This window comes from Tamandua tetradactyla, chromosome 13, assembly GCF_023851605.1.
Source record: "Tamandua tetradactyla isolate mTamTet1 chromosome 13, mTamTet1.pri, whole genome shotgun sequence".
NCBI classification, from domain to species: domain Eukaryota; kingdom Metazoa; phylum Chordata; class Mammalia; order Pilosa; family Myrmecophagidae; genus Tamandua; species Tamandua tetradactyla.
The window spans coordinates 48,796,857-48,811,343 of record NC_135339.1 but is presented as its reverse complement, the minus strand read 5'-3'; the positions used below and the strand labels follow the sequence as shown (position 1 = coordinate 48,811,343).

At 37.4% G+C, this 14,487-nt stretch overlaps 1 protein-coding gene and 1 pseudogene across 2 annotated transcripts in view; one reads left to right on the top strand and one right to left on the bottom strand.

Moving 5' to 3' along the window:
- Positions 1-14,487, top strand: part of RNLS (renalase, FAD dependent amine oxidase) — a 416,087-nt gene that overhangs the window by 34,574 nt on the left and 367,026 nt on the right. The gene's annotated exons all lie outside the window — the stretch shown is intronic.
- LOC143653129 (zinc finger protein 131 pseudogene) lies at positions 12,029-13,605 on the bottom strand (annotated as a pseudogene).

Here is a 14,487-nt window from a genome sequence, read left to right as displayed (position 1 = left end):
GAGTAATTTAAAAAAATAACAACTTTCTCTCCACAGTAAATAAAAAAAAAAACTTCCTCCCTGTTCTCACCTAACCTTCATTGATCCTCAGAAATACTGGGGAGGTTAATTTTCTTGTAGTTTTGGAAGATAGAGTCTCAAGTGTTTGTGTTTGTGTGTGCATGCCGACACAGCTATTTTGGTGACCACAAAGTTCAAGAAGTTTTGAGGATCTTCAGGTTACATAAAGAATTTACTTTCTATCCTAATTACAGTGAATGGCAACAAAAAAAGGGGTTTAAAGAAAGGAACTACATTATAGGATTGGCATTTGAATAAGATCACTTTGATATTCATAAGGAATTGAGTGGAAGGCTCTATAAATAGAGGTGGAGGAAGAAGTTTGGGTTCTTTTTTTTATCAATAGCTACAGTGGCTTGGGTAGGACGAGTGCAATAATAGTGGGGCAAGTAGACAAATTGGAGTTACTCAGAAGGTAGAATCAGCATGATTCGGTTGTTGAGAATTTGACAAAAAGGCAATTTGCAGTCAACATTTGCAATGAGTCCTAAAAATCACACAAGTGCATGGTTGAGGAAAATGATTAATTTCCATGGATCTATTTCAAAGAATCTTTATTAAATCTGTTGTGAAAGAGAAGAAATCAGTGTGACCACTCTCAAAGAAAATAAATTTATTTATTTACTTGTGCATGGGAAGGCACCGGGAATCGACGCCCGGTTTTCCAGCATGGCAGGCGACCACTCTGCCTGCGGAGCCACCGTAGCCTGCCCCAAAGAAAATAAATTTAAGAATAAGATCTAGAATTAAGGGGTGGTGCAACTGTGGCTCCTCAGGCAGAATTCTCGCCTGCCATGCCGGAGACCAGGGTTCGATTTCTGGAGCCTGTCCAGGCCAAAAACAAACAAACAAAAAGTTAGAATTATGAGATATTCTTCATTATATTGGTGATTTCATAATAAATATCCCAAGGTGCTTTACGGCCAAAGGTAAATCTAAATGACTGTGTTAAGGTAGCATCTGTACGTGACGGAGGGTAGAGATCTGCGGGAGTAGAACGTTAGCGCCCTGGGGTTAGTCGTGCTGTCCTTTAGACCAGACCTCCCTGCCGTCCTCACTCTCAAGGTCTTCGCACTACACCGGGGGGTAATGGGCGAAAGGAAAATAGTGGAAGAAAGGAATAGCACATGTAATTCTACTTTGAAAGCAGCATTAGATAATGTGACATGATTTTAAAAAAAAGTTTAATTTTTTCATCTTTTAATTATAGCCACATATATTCAACTCAAAATTTCCCATTTTAACCCCCTTCAAGTACACAATTCACTGATATTAACTACATTCAAAATCCTTTGCTATCACCACTACCATCCTTTACTCTAACTTTTTCATCACCTCAAACAGAAACTGCACCTATTAAACTATAGCTTCCCTCTTTCTGCCCTTCCCCTGGCCCCCAGTAACGTATAATCTATTACCTATCTCTGAAATTTTAAGTGAATGTTTTTAGGATAGAATTTGCCCTCTCTGAAAACAAAGAGGAGCCCTGTGGTTGTGGGGAATGATAAGGAGCTAAGCCCGAGGAGCCCGCTCGCATGCCCAGGCGTTCAAAAAGCACCTCTGCTGAACTCTGTGTTTAGAGTGTTTCTGTGTTTAGAAAGTGAAATGGTTACAGCAACAAAATGTGGGAGAGTTTGGGTATAAACATGTAGTGGAAACATTTTGTATCCTTCAAAAATTATGAGCTCTCTTATTTACTATTTAAAAATTTACCTGTTTGTAGTCTTTCAGTTTCTGAACAAGACTTCCAAAATCATAAGCACAAAGTTCTTTAACATACTGATATGCCTTAAATTAATAAAATAAAATAAAAACACGTTTGAAATTTCTTACTTACTTGAGGCAGTCATATAAAAAAAAAATTACTTGAAACCTTCCAAAACAGGGAGTGAAAACTAATAACCCCAAAGAAACATAAGTGTTAGAGGATTTCTCTTCTCACTTTACTCATAAGCATTTGTCCCAGTCTAAAGAAAACATGATCTAATAAGCTTCCCTATGTCCTCTGGGATCTTAGTAAGCCCAGTTTTCACTGTTCAGGTAGAATTTGGTTGAAATGCACTGGGGGATGAATAGATCTTTCTAGGTGTAGACCATCCTTCACTTTCCCCCAGGATGATTTCCTTGTGTTCAAGCCAGCTCTAAGATACACACATTACCCTGTAGAAAGTGTCTGGGCTGTATAGTTTGCTCTCAATTTGGTTTCCACTGTTAATGCATAAGAGAACAGAGACACTAATAATGATAGCTAATGCTTGCATAGCACTTAGCCGTTGTTCACATGTTTTTTCCTTCAATTCTCACCATGAGCATATGAGATAGATTCTATTATCACTTCCATTAAAGATGAAGAAACAGGGCCACAGAGAGGTTGATAAATTGCCCAAGATCAAAGAGCTCTCATTCACATAGTTGTGATGACTACAGTATATTGACATGCAGGCTGATAAGAAAATGATCAGATGTCTGGGAATTGATAATGCACATTATGGCAAAGGTTGAAAAAAGAGCCTTTCAGGCTCTGAATCTGCTCTGCTAAATACAATGCATTTCCTCATTCTGGAAAAGATAAAAACTACTATGCTGATAATAGCAAGTTACTTCAATATCGAGTAGGCATTGAATCCGAAATATCTAGAACCCCATGGATCACTAAGAGTTATTTGAGCTATCTGGCTGGAAGAGCAGGTGTTATCTCATCTCTCGCCATTCTTTCTGGTTTCCTTCTCCAAGCTCCTATTTTGTGTGTGTGTGCGGGGGTGGGGGTGGGGGTGGTGGGGGGTGGGGGGTGGGGGTGGTGGGGGGTGGGGGTGGGGGTGGTGGGGGGTGGGGGTGGGGGTGGGGGTGGTGGGGGGTGGGGGTGGGGGTGGGGGGTGGTGGTGGGAGAAAGCCCATTTATCAGTTAGCAGTATAAGCACAAATGCGTTTCCTTTATAGATGCACCAAACATGTTTTTAAGGTCCATTAGTAAGAACATGAAAGGTGGTAAAGTATATTTAAAATACTCCTTTCTAAATAATGATTTATTTACTCCAGATTATTTGCTGTAAAAAATAATAGAAATTATAGAACTCTACAGTTTGTTCACTACAGTCAGAGAAGTTTAGGAGAAATTGAATAGCATCTTATAGCTGATTTCATTAAAATACTGTGCCTCATATTTGGATAGTTATTTGCAATTTTCAAAGATAGTTCCTATCTGATTTAATCTGCATGATCATTTTGTCAGGTAAGTAGAATGAGCCGTATTATCATCATTTTATTGGAGAAAAAATGGATTCAGAGAATTTATAACAGCTAGTTCACATGGTTAAAAGTAAAAGTATTTCTTTATTTCTCAGAACATAAGTTCCTGAAAATATGCTTGAAATCTAAAGGACTAAAATCAAATTATGGCCTTCTTTATATGTTATGAGAGGGGGTCAGGGATTCCACTCTAAGAGAACTTGAAAATATTACTTACAACTCCTGGCCTATGCTTAAGAACTCCAGCGGCTGTGTGACAACCTTCACAGGCTTCAGAGAGCCCAGGGAGGGATACTTTTCCTGCAAGGGCTCAACTGCTCTTCCCTTTCTCTTGGAAAGTTAAAGCAGAGATCATCTTTAGTCAGCAGGTTTATAAAGAAAAGCACCTTCAATGCATAATTCAACATAGGTCAATTAATATATGATGTGAGCAAGGTGGACTTCATGAAGTTTGAATACATTGAAATTGGTGAACTACCCGGCCCACATCTTCAATCTCCTATTTCGGTATTCTGAACCAGTATTCTGTCTGCATTAATGGCTGAAAGACTTCAGGAAACCAGTAGAAGTGAAACTTGGGTTTCAAAATAGCGTAGTTGAATAAGACATTCTGCTTGTTTAGCTGTTTCTCCAATTAAACAAAGATAATAAAAGCAGCTATGCAAATTTCCATTTTACCATTTTAATTTACTTTCATTTTGTATTAATTTTTTACAGAAGCTATAGCTGCAGTGATCTAGAACAATTCATATTGCGGATTCTTCCTATACAATGATTTGAATATCTGTCAATACATACAGCAGAAGATGCTTCTTTGATGAGACCCATGCTCCTTTTTGATAACGAAGAATCCTTTTAAATTATGAAGTTTCAACCTCTGATAGATATTTTTGCAAGTAAGATATCTATGTACTAAGCTCTGCATGCCTTATAGTTATGTAGAAAGGCATCTCTAGATAGTTCTCACTAATACCACCTGTCTCCTCCCCTGCCCCCACCTGTGGACCACTACATTGATAGAGGAAATTTGGCTACACTACAGCACAGTGAAAAGTTGTTCAAAGTCCTTGAAAAGTCCTACACGCAAGACATGCAAAATATTTTGAAGAGAGGTTCCAAAAAAAAATATTTTGGGTTTTATGACAAATACACATCAAGGTGACTCTGGAAAGAAATATTAACAGGCATTATTTCATCTTAAGTACTTGAAACTAAATGAAAAACTCAACTGGGCTAAGAGGCTAATCATAGCTTAACAACTATGTGAGCAAGTGCAAGTAAATGGAAACTTTTTGTAAATTAAACATTAAATTAGCTGTATTTTCTAGTACCTAAACTATGTTCATTGTGTTAATTTGGAAATTTGGAGAAAGCATTAAACTTATCACATTATTTACCAGAACATTTAAAATGAACTGTGTAAGGGCAGGCCAAAGTGGCTCAGCGCGCAGAGTTTTTGCCTGCCATGCTGGAGACCCGGGTTCGATTCCTGGTGCCTGCCCATCCATGTGAGAAAAAACAACATAAAATGAACTGTATATCAAGGGGATCTCTGATTAAAGCTTTAAAATATTGAAATGTTCATGTAAAAAGCTTTTTACATTTCATTGAAATTCTGGTTTGATTTGAAACCTCTTTGTTTCTCCCTTAAACTGTTAGTAGTCCTTGGTGTGGCCCATATCAGGCAGGCCTTATACAATTGCAAGGAATTTTGAGGTATAAAACTACTTTATATTCACAGATATATAGTTATATGTTTTTATTAATGAATGAGTAAATGATTTAGCATTACAGATTCATGTCTTTTTCTCCACAGACCTCTGAGCAGCAGATCGGTCAAGCGACACCAATGGACACTTTTGTTAAAACAAAAACCTCCCACTTCCCTACTGGTCTGCATCCGACATGTGCAAGGCCCAGGGCAGGAGAGCAGATATAGGCCTACACGCCATGCTTATAAATATTTATTTGTTTCAAAGTAAGAACTGGCAAATGAAACATGTTCTTAACTTATTTCTGAGAAAGAGGACAGCAGTCCCTGACATCTGGGGCCTGGCCTGGCACCGTCACCCAGGCTTTGGTGTCTCCTGCTGAGCATAAGCAGGTTTACAGAATAGCAGACAAGTCACCCTGCAGTCCCCATCCTTTCCTGTCTGGCTACATCCACTGGCAACTACCACTCCCCACAAAGCCTCGTGGAGCATAAGGTGGGGGGGTGGATTGTGGAGATCAGTGTCCTGGTACGTGAGTTTGGGCAAGGCTTGGGAATGCTGCACTTAGGGTGTGAGAGTTACAATTTTCCATGTTTTAAAAAGTTATTGGCTGTTATCAGTCAGGCATCATTCTAGGTTTTGGGGATTCATTGTTTGGTTTTCTCTCACGGGGGCTTACATTCTAGTTTGGGGAAGACAGTTAAATATAAGACAAGAAATAAAGTGGTTTTATGGATGGCGTGAACTAGATGGCAAAAATCTTTGAGGCTTTAGCTTGGCGATCTCATTAGACCAATTAAATAATAAAAGCTGCCTTGCTGAGAGCAGACCATGTGAATCCATGTAGTGTGGGTGTTAAATGCATATTTTCTGCCACCAGACTGTCTGACTTTGAAATTTGGCTCTGCTGCTTATTAGTCACGTGACAATGGTCATTTTTTTTTTTAATGTGTCTAGGCTTTGTTTATAAAATGGGGGTAAGAGGGTAAGAATAACTCACCTCAAATGGCTGTTAGGAGGATAGAGTGAATCTTTATAAAGCACTTATCTCAGTGCCATACATATTATGGGCTATAGAAATATTTGTCACATAAATGTGTTGTCTGGCTAATGATTTTGCTGCACCATGTCATTTAGTTTTTAGAGCCACCTTGAAAGGTAAATATTACTGCACCCATTTTACAGATAAGGAAATTAAAGCGTAGAGAAGATAACTGACTTAAGAATACACATTGAATGTATGTGATGAGCTCTATAAGAATAGGGGCAATGTTTTGTACACCACTATTATCCCTGGGAAATTTATTTATTTACAACTTAGTTTGAAATACCCAATTCTTTGATTCCAAAGTCAGTTGCTTTATTATTATTTTTTCCCTGATTGCTTCTCTTGATGCCCAGGTGAGTTTGCTGAGCCTTTAATAAAGAACTGATGCCCCAGAAGCTGACACACAGCATAATATAGGATTCAAACACTACCTCTAAAAAATAAAAGCATTTTTCCACTTATGGAGCATATATGCTATGCTAATCAAGCTGCAATCAGGATCCAGGAAAAATTCTCTCTTCAACATCAGAAGATAAGGGGCTGGAAAAAGAACATCACCCATATTTACAGACCCAACAAATGAATCATTGCTAGACTAATTAGTCTGTTATCACCACAATAATGCTTGCAAAACAAAGCAACCCCAAACTCAACATCAAACATGGATACTCAAAGGTCTTGCAGATTGCTGTAAGGCTAATCTAAAATCGGCTCAGCTGGGCAGTTCTGCTTTGGCAGAAGTTTAGCTGGTTTAGTTCCAGGCTGTAAATTGGTTTCAGGTCAGTGTTCAGGTATTTGGGATGGGACTGAAATTGCAGAAGCCAGTTAGGGTGTGTTCTCTGGACAGCTCACTATAGCTCGAGGGCCAAACCAAAACCTCTTAAACCCTTTTCTCAAATTGCAGCCACTATCATTCTATTGACCAAAGTCAAGTACTCAAGTCCAGCACCAAAAGCATGGGAAATCATGCTTTACCCCACAGTAAGAGGGGAATGAATGTTTGCTGAACGATAGTCCAAACCAGTAAACTAGATGTTTACATACGGTTAGAAGCTGAGTTAATCAACCTGCCTTTCAGTTATACAGCAAGGGACGAATTCTACCTATACAAATGTGGACAAACAAGGAAGACCAAGTAAGATCTGTGCAAATATCTGCAGGTCATAGAACTTCTAGGGAATCTGTTTTATTCAGTGTTTTTCTGTTTTTTCATTCTATAATTGACATATGAAGAGCAATATGCTCTTAAAGAAGCAGAGGGAAAATATACTTTTGAAAAAGATTTGCTGTAGTACAAATGGCAATTTCAGACCATGACGGCATTGTTTAATGAAAATATAAGATGGAGGCCACCTGCTGTCTCATGGAATCTGTGTACATCCAGGCCACAACTATTGTATTAAGAATAAGTGCCTATTCTCCTCTAACAACATCTAGATTAAATCCTTGCTGTTCCTCCTTCATCATAATAGTCACTCAGGGCTGAATAATGCCGTCTAATCTTGTAAATGTTCTCAAACTCTCAATTACATAATATCTGCTCCACTGAAATAACTTCCTTTTCCATCCCAACCCTTACACTTCCACCATGTTCTCTCATTATGTTTCAACCCCATGATTAGCAAACTCTCATATATAGTAGTTTATTATCAGAACAGATGCTCAAAACAACTTTTATGACAATAGTTGCTTATTCAATGTTAATCTTACCATATAACTTAATCTCATGATGTCAAGAATATGCCTGTCTGGTTTATCATTGTATACCCAATAACTAAAACAGTTCTGATATAGAATTATTTATTGTCTAATAACTTCTGATACAGATGTATGAAAAGAGTGAAAGGAAAAATAAATAACTTTTGGATCAAATTGACAACATGCTATCTGACTGCAATAATAAATGGAGTTTAAACTCCTGCCTGGCTGCAAAATTGGGGGAGCAGATTCAAAATCAGCTTGATGCATAAATGATAAAGAATGGTGATATTTCTTGCATCTTGAATTTATGCTTTGATTAAATCTATTATATTATAAAATAAAATTTTATAATTCTAAGCAACTTATATCCTTACTTAAAGTTTCTGTACTTTCTCAAGCACTAAAGGGTTCTCCCTAAATACCATTGGCTTTTACTTAGCATGCATCAGTGATAAATTGTTTCATGCATACAATTTCATGATAATTTTATATTCCTAGTAGTTCATATTCTTGATAAAGTGACCCTTTGGTTGCTTGAAAAATCAGAAGATGATTTGATGAATGCCTGAACTGGAATAATTCAAAACATTGAAAAGGTTTTCAGGAAAAAGTGTCCTGTTATTCATGCATACCATATTTACATTTTGTGGGTCAAATCCAAACACAGCAGAGTTGATCTTGCCACAAATAAAGTCTATTATATGACGGCTGCTCAATTTTGTGCCAACAGTCCAGTTTAAAATGGTCTGTGGGAGGGCTTCTTGTTGAGGAAATATAATCTATGAAAATGAAATTGAAAAAAAAGATACCGTTTTACAAGGTACACACACACCACCTCCACCACCACCACCACAGCAGCAGGGAGCTCTGGATCCCTCCTCAATAGTCTGAGATACAATAGTATGGACTGTCCTAATCTAAAACTGGTACCAGGGAATGATCTCCCTGATATTAGGAACTGGAATGCAAAATACATTTTAAGAAGGGATAAAATATTCATCTCATTCTTTAAGTTAATTATAAGCTGAACAACCTTTTTTGGGTTGACCCAAGAAATCTGTAACTTATGGGGCATTAAGAACCACTGATTGTATTTAATCATTTTTGTCCTGAAATTATACTCTATGGCATTTCATGCTTCATGTTTGACTTTGCAGTATAGATTGGCGGCAGTCATTGGATATTGGATGATGAATCCTGTAATGTTAATTTAATTTTAGTATTATTAAAAAAAATTGTATATATTTTGTCTTAAAGACTCAATATGGTCAGTCCCTTTGAAGAGATAAAATAAAGCTTCTGGGTTGCTTTCAAATAAAAAATTCAAAGAGGAAAGTGTTTCTGTTTTATTGCTATTTAGTTTTGTTACTTACATATACTAGCTGTAGGCCCAAGAACATCAGATAAACTGACCTGATAGGGTGTTTGGAATGAAAAGTCTTGGGTAGGTATTTAAATTCATCCATGCTTAGAAAACCTGCTGTGATTTTTTAACTGACACCTAATTAAAGCAGCTACTTTTGAAATATTAAAAGAGAAATTAGATTGTATAGAATAGATTGTTGCATGAATAATTTTCTGATAGTCCTTTCTAGTTTGAATAAAGGAACATTAAAAAACAACAAAAAGACAGCCAACCCAATTACAAAATGGGAAAAAGACTTGAACAGACACCTCTCAGAAGAGGAAATACAAATGGCCAAAAGGCACATGAAGAGATGCTGAATGTCCCTGGCCAGTAGAGAAATGCAAATCAAAACCACAATGAGATATCATCTCACACCCACCAGAATGGCCATTATCAACAAAACAGAAAATGACAAGTGCTGGAGAGGATGCGGAGAAAGAGGCACACTTATCCACTGTTGGTGGGAATGTCAAATGGTGCAACCACTGTGGAAGGCAGTTTGGCGGTTCCTCAAAAAACTGAATATAGAATTGCCATACGACCCAGCAATACCATTGCTAGGTATCTACTCAGAGGACTTAAGGGCAAAAACACAAATGGACATTTGCACACCAATGTTTATAGCAGCATTATTTACAATTGCAAAGAGATGAAAACAGCCAAAATGTCCATCAACAGAAGAGTGGCTAAACAAACCGTGGTATATACATACGATGGAATATTATGCAGCTTTAAGACAGAATAAACTTATGAAGCACGTAATAACATGGATGGACCTAGAGAACATTATGCTGAGTGAGTCTAGCCAAAAACTAAAGGACAAATACTGTATGGTCCCACTGATGTGAACCGACATTCGAGAATAAACTTGGAATATGTCATTGGTAACAGAGACCAGCAGGAGTTAGAAACAGGGTAAGATAATGGGTAATTGGAGCTGAAGGGATATAGACTGTGCAACAGGACTCAAAACTCAAAAATGGACAGCACAATAATACCTAATTGTAATGTAATTATGTTAAAACACTGAATGAAGCTGCATCTGAGCTATAGTTTTTTTTGTTTATTTATTTGTTTGTTTGTGTCTTTTTTTATTATTTTTATTTTTTCTCTATATTAACATTCTATATCTTTTTCTGTTGTTTTGCTAGTTCTTTTCCTAAATCGATGCAAATGTACTAAGAAATGATGATCATACATCTATGTGATGATGTTAAGAATTACTGATTGCATATGTAGAATGGAATGATTTCTAAATGTTGTGTTAATTTCTCTTTTTTCTTTAATTAATAAAAAAAGTAAAAAAAAAAGAATTGATTATGAAATATTTGTGTTGCTTGTCTGTCCTATAAGGATGGATATATAACTTGTATGTACTTCATTAAACATAGTTTTCTAATCAATAATCCCTAGGCAACGTTGTTTTTGCTATTGCTGAGTTTGAAATAATCAAGTTTACCATAATTTAAATACAGAACCATTTACACATTCAAGTTGAAGTCTAGGCCATTACTGAATGAGATTGAAGTAACAATTCCTTCTCTGATGTTTAATCAATTTACTCTACTGAATGTTAATATCTAGTAAACGTGGTTACCCTCATCATTTATACAGGATATTGTGTACTTGATACATAGTCCATCCAAATTTTTTCATAATTTTAAAGTTTACTTCAAAAATGTAAATATCTCCCAATATTCAACAAGTTAAGAAAATAGCATATTGGTTTCTTTTTATGTGGTTGTTATATTTTATTTTCCAAATAATAATGATTAAAAATATTTACACACCTACTTTTAAGTCCACAGTTTAGCACTCTTATTTGCATGGCTTTAAAAGTTATAGCACAAGATCTTTATGTTAACGATTGGGGATAAAAGATTACATTCAAAACAAAGCCTGATATATATATATGTTTTTCTCTGTACTTTATTTTAAATACATTAATTTAAAAATGATGCCTATCTTTTTTTTTTTCATCTGGTGGTAAAACACTAGTGTAACTTTTCAACAAAATAAAGTTTACCACAGATGTAAATGAATTTTCCCAATTGAGAATGGCCCTTCAGCTGCCATTAAATAAAATTTCTCAACCTAAGTGAAAAAACAAAACAAAACAAAACTGATGGTTGACATTTATAAGCAAAAATATAAAATACTATAGACTCTTCTACATTGCTTCTGACCAACTGAACTTTGAAAATACCAGAGATGCTTTTATAGAAGTTTCACTGGTTTTGAAAAGGCACATGGGTGTGGATTTTTTTTTTTTTTAACATTCTAGAAATTTTGCCACTAGCACTCTATTCCTGCTGCAGAGATGGCATCTGTGACTATCAGGGTAGACAATAATATTGTTTAAACCCAAAGAAAGCCAGAAGCCAAAACTTAACTGCATAGTAACAATGCACTTTTCTTCATGCAGCCTTGTGGTTCCTATATATTCAATTTTCTAACATCCAATAGAATACATAAACTTGTATTCTAATGATTTTACATCTGATTTTACAACATGGAAAAATTTGAGGAAGGACATGACCCGGAAATGAGAGATGGGAGAAGCCTTACCACAATAAAAATAGATACATTTGTACACAACTTATATAATAAGAATATAATCCATTTAAATTTCCAGAAATACACTTCTCAAAGCTTCCCATTCATTTATGGAAAAGATTCCTCTTCTGTGGCATTATGTATGGGGAAATCAGTTTGTTTCAAAAGAAACAGTTCAGCACACCAGGAAATTGTTTAACTTTGGCCCACTTGTCTTTTAGCTTAAGGACAGTCACACTGCCCATAATCAGTTCAAAAACCCAGCACGTAAATTAAAAAATATATTCCTTTGTTATTTCACTCTAAAACTGGCATAGCTGTTCTGTCCTCATTCCCTGCACTTTCAGCTTGGGAATTCACTGTTGATTTGGTCTCTAAGCCCTCAGTATCTTCATGATCTTCCTGGGTAGCCTCAGCAGCATCTGCTTGGCTAGGATTGTTCTCCTGGTTCACGATTTCAGGGGTCACTTGATCCAGGTCGGCTTCTAAAAGCTCAGTCTGTACTTCCACTGGCACCTCATTTACCCGTTCAACATGCAGCTCCTCTTCATGTACTTCAGTACCTTCTTCAGTCTGAATTCGACCCACTTCTAGGTAACTCACCTGGACCTGCTCTGGAAGCTCACTCATATGTGAATCGTGCACCTGGCTGTCCTGGAGGAGATCAGGATGGACTTGTTCCACAGTCACTTGTGCTGAATCCACTTGGACCTGAAGCAATGGTAGTACATGGACCTTCCCAGCGTGTTCTATAATAGTCACTGATGTCACAGGTTCAGCTTGCACACGTGTTTCTACTGAAAGAACTTCTTCAGTTACTAGATGCTCTGAAATATTGTGAGTATCACTGATATGCCTCCTTAGTTCGTTTCCTTGCATAAACCACAAGTCACATAAAGTACAATGGTTGTGTTTATCTCCAGTATGTATTACCAAGTGATCTTTGAACTAGTCTCAGCTGTTAAACACACTATTACAGACCTGGCATTCATAAAGCCTCTTTCTTCCCTTTTTTGCCCCAACTCCAGTTTGGCAAGCAGTCAGGTGACACTTAAGTGTGTTATTTCTAGCAAATCGTTCATGACAATTTGGACATTCAAAGGTTTTTCACGTGTATGTTTTTGAAGATGCTCTTTAAAATATCCAAAGTGGTCAAACTGTTTTGCACAGTACTGACATAAGTGAATTTTTTTCCCGGTTCTTTGCTTCTTACTGACGGCACCTTCCTCAGGGTGGTAACAATTGAGGTGCTGTTTCCACGCACTCTCCTGAAGATACTTTTTATTGCATATTTCACACTTGAAACTCTCAGTGGCATGTGATTTCATGTGCTCTACCTGTTTGCTTGTGGGGTCAGATGCACAGCCATCTTCTCTAATCTGCCCTTTTCTATCACCTTGATGGTACTTGCTGGTAATATCTGCCAATAGTGCGAAAGCAGAATCATCAGAGAAACCTGTGCTCTGAATGTACTTTATAGACTGCTTGGCTGAAGACACCACCTCTATTGTTTCAATGTCTTCATCTTCCACTTCAATTGTGCCTTCAGCAATCTCCACTTCGATTTCAACAGGTTCTGATTCAGCAGATGGTAGTGACTCAGTGATACCATTTGAAATTTCTGCAATCTTTCTTTCTTTTTTTTCCCTCACTTTTTCCTGTATTATTTTCCTCCAGTGGAGCTGAATTTTCTTTGTTCCTGACTTCAAGGGCTTTGATGGCTTCTAGCATTTGTAGAAACTGCGCTGCTTTCCATACATCATTAGCTGCTTCTTTTCCTTGTATCATTAATTTTGCTGTATAGGTGAACTCAATTGAATGACGAAAGGCCATTTTACTAACACCTTCTATCTCCACCAAAGGTTCCTGAGTAAACTCCTGAAAGAATTTGTAGAAGAATTTACTGCAAGCAGCCAAAACTGCCTTGTGGGCCTTAAAATGGTGTCATCGACAATCAGAGGGATGTCAGTAAACCGGTCCTGCTCTCACTGTTCATTCAGTCGGTCCAAGATCATTTTATGATGTTCAGGAAACTCCTGAAGGCATTCCATCATCTCTTCGGCCTCCAAGACCGTTGGGTTACTCTACAAAAGAGGAGCATGATAACTTACACCCATGAGCTCGGGCAGAGGAACAACAAAACCCCTAAAGCATAAAACAAACAAAGCATTTAGACAAAGTTCAAAATCTGATCATAATAAAACTTTTCTGTAAACTAGGAATAGAGAGGACCTTTCTTTACCTGTTCTAGTTTGCTAGCTGCTGGAATGCAATATACCAAAACGGAATGGCTTTCAAAAGGGGTAATTTAATGAGTTGCAAGTTTACAGTTCTAAGGTCGATAAAATGTTCCAATTAAAACAAGTCTATAGAAATGTCCAATCAAAGGCATCCAGGGAAAGATACCTTGGTTCAAGAAGGCCGATGAAGTTCAGGGTCTCTCTCTCAAGTGAGATGGCACATGGTGAACACAGTCAGGACTTCTCTCTCAGCTGGAAGGGCACATGGCGAACACGGCGTCATCTGTTAGCTTTCTCTCCTGGCTTCTGGTTTCATGACGCTCCCCAGGAGGTGTTTTCCTTCTTCATCTCCAAAGGTCTCTGGCTGCTGGACTCTCTGCTTTGTGGTGCTGCAGCATTCTCTGCTCTCTCTCAATCTCTCTGAATCTCCAAAATATTTCCTCTTTTATAGGACTCCAATAAACCAATCAAGACCCACTCAAATGGGTGGAGACATGTCATCCTCTTATCCAGTTA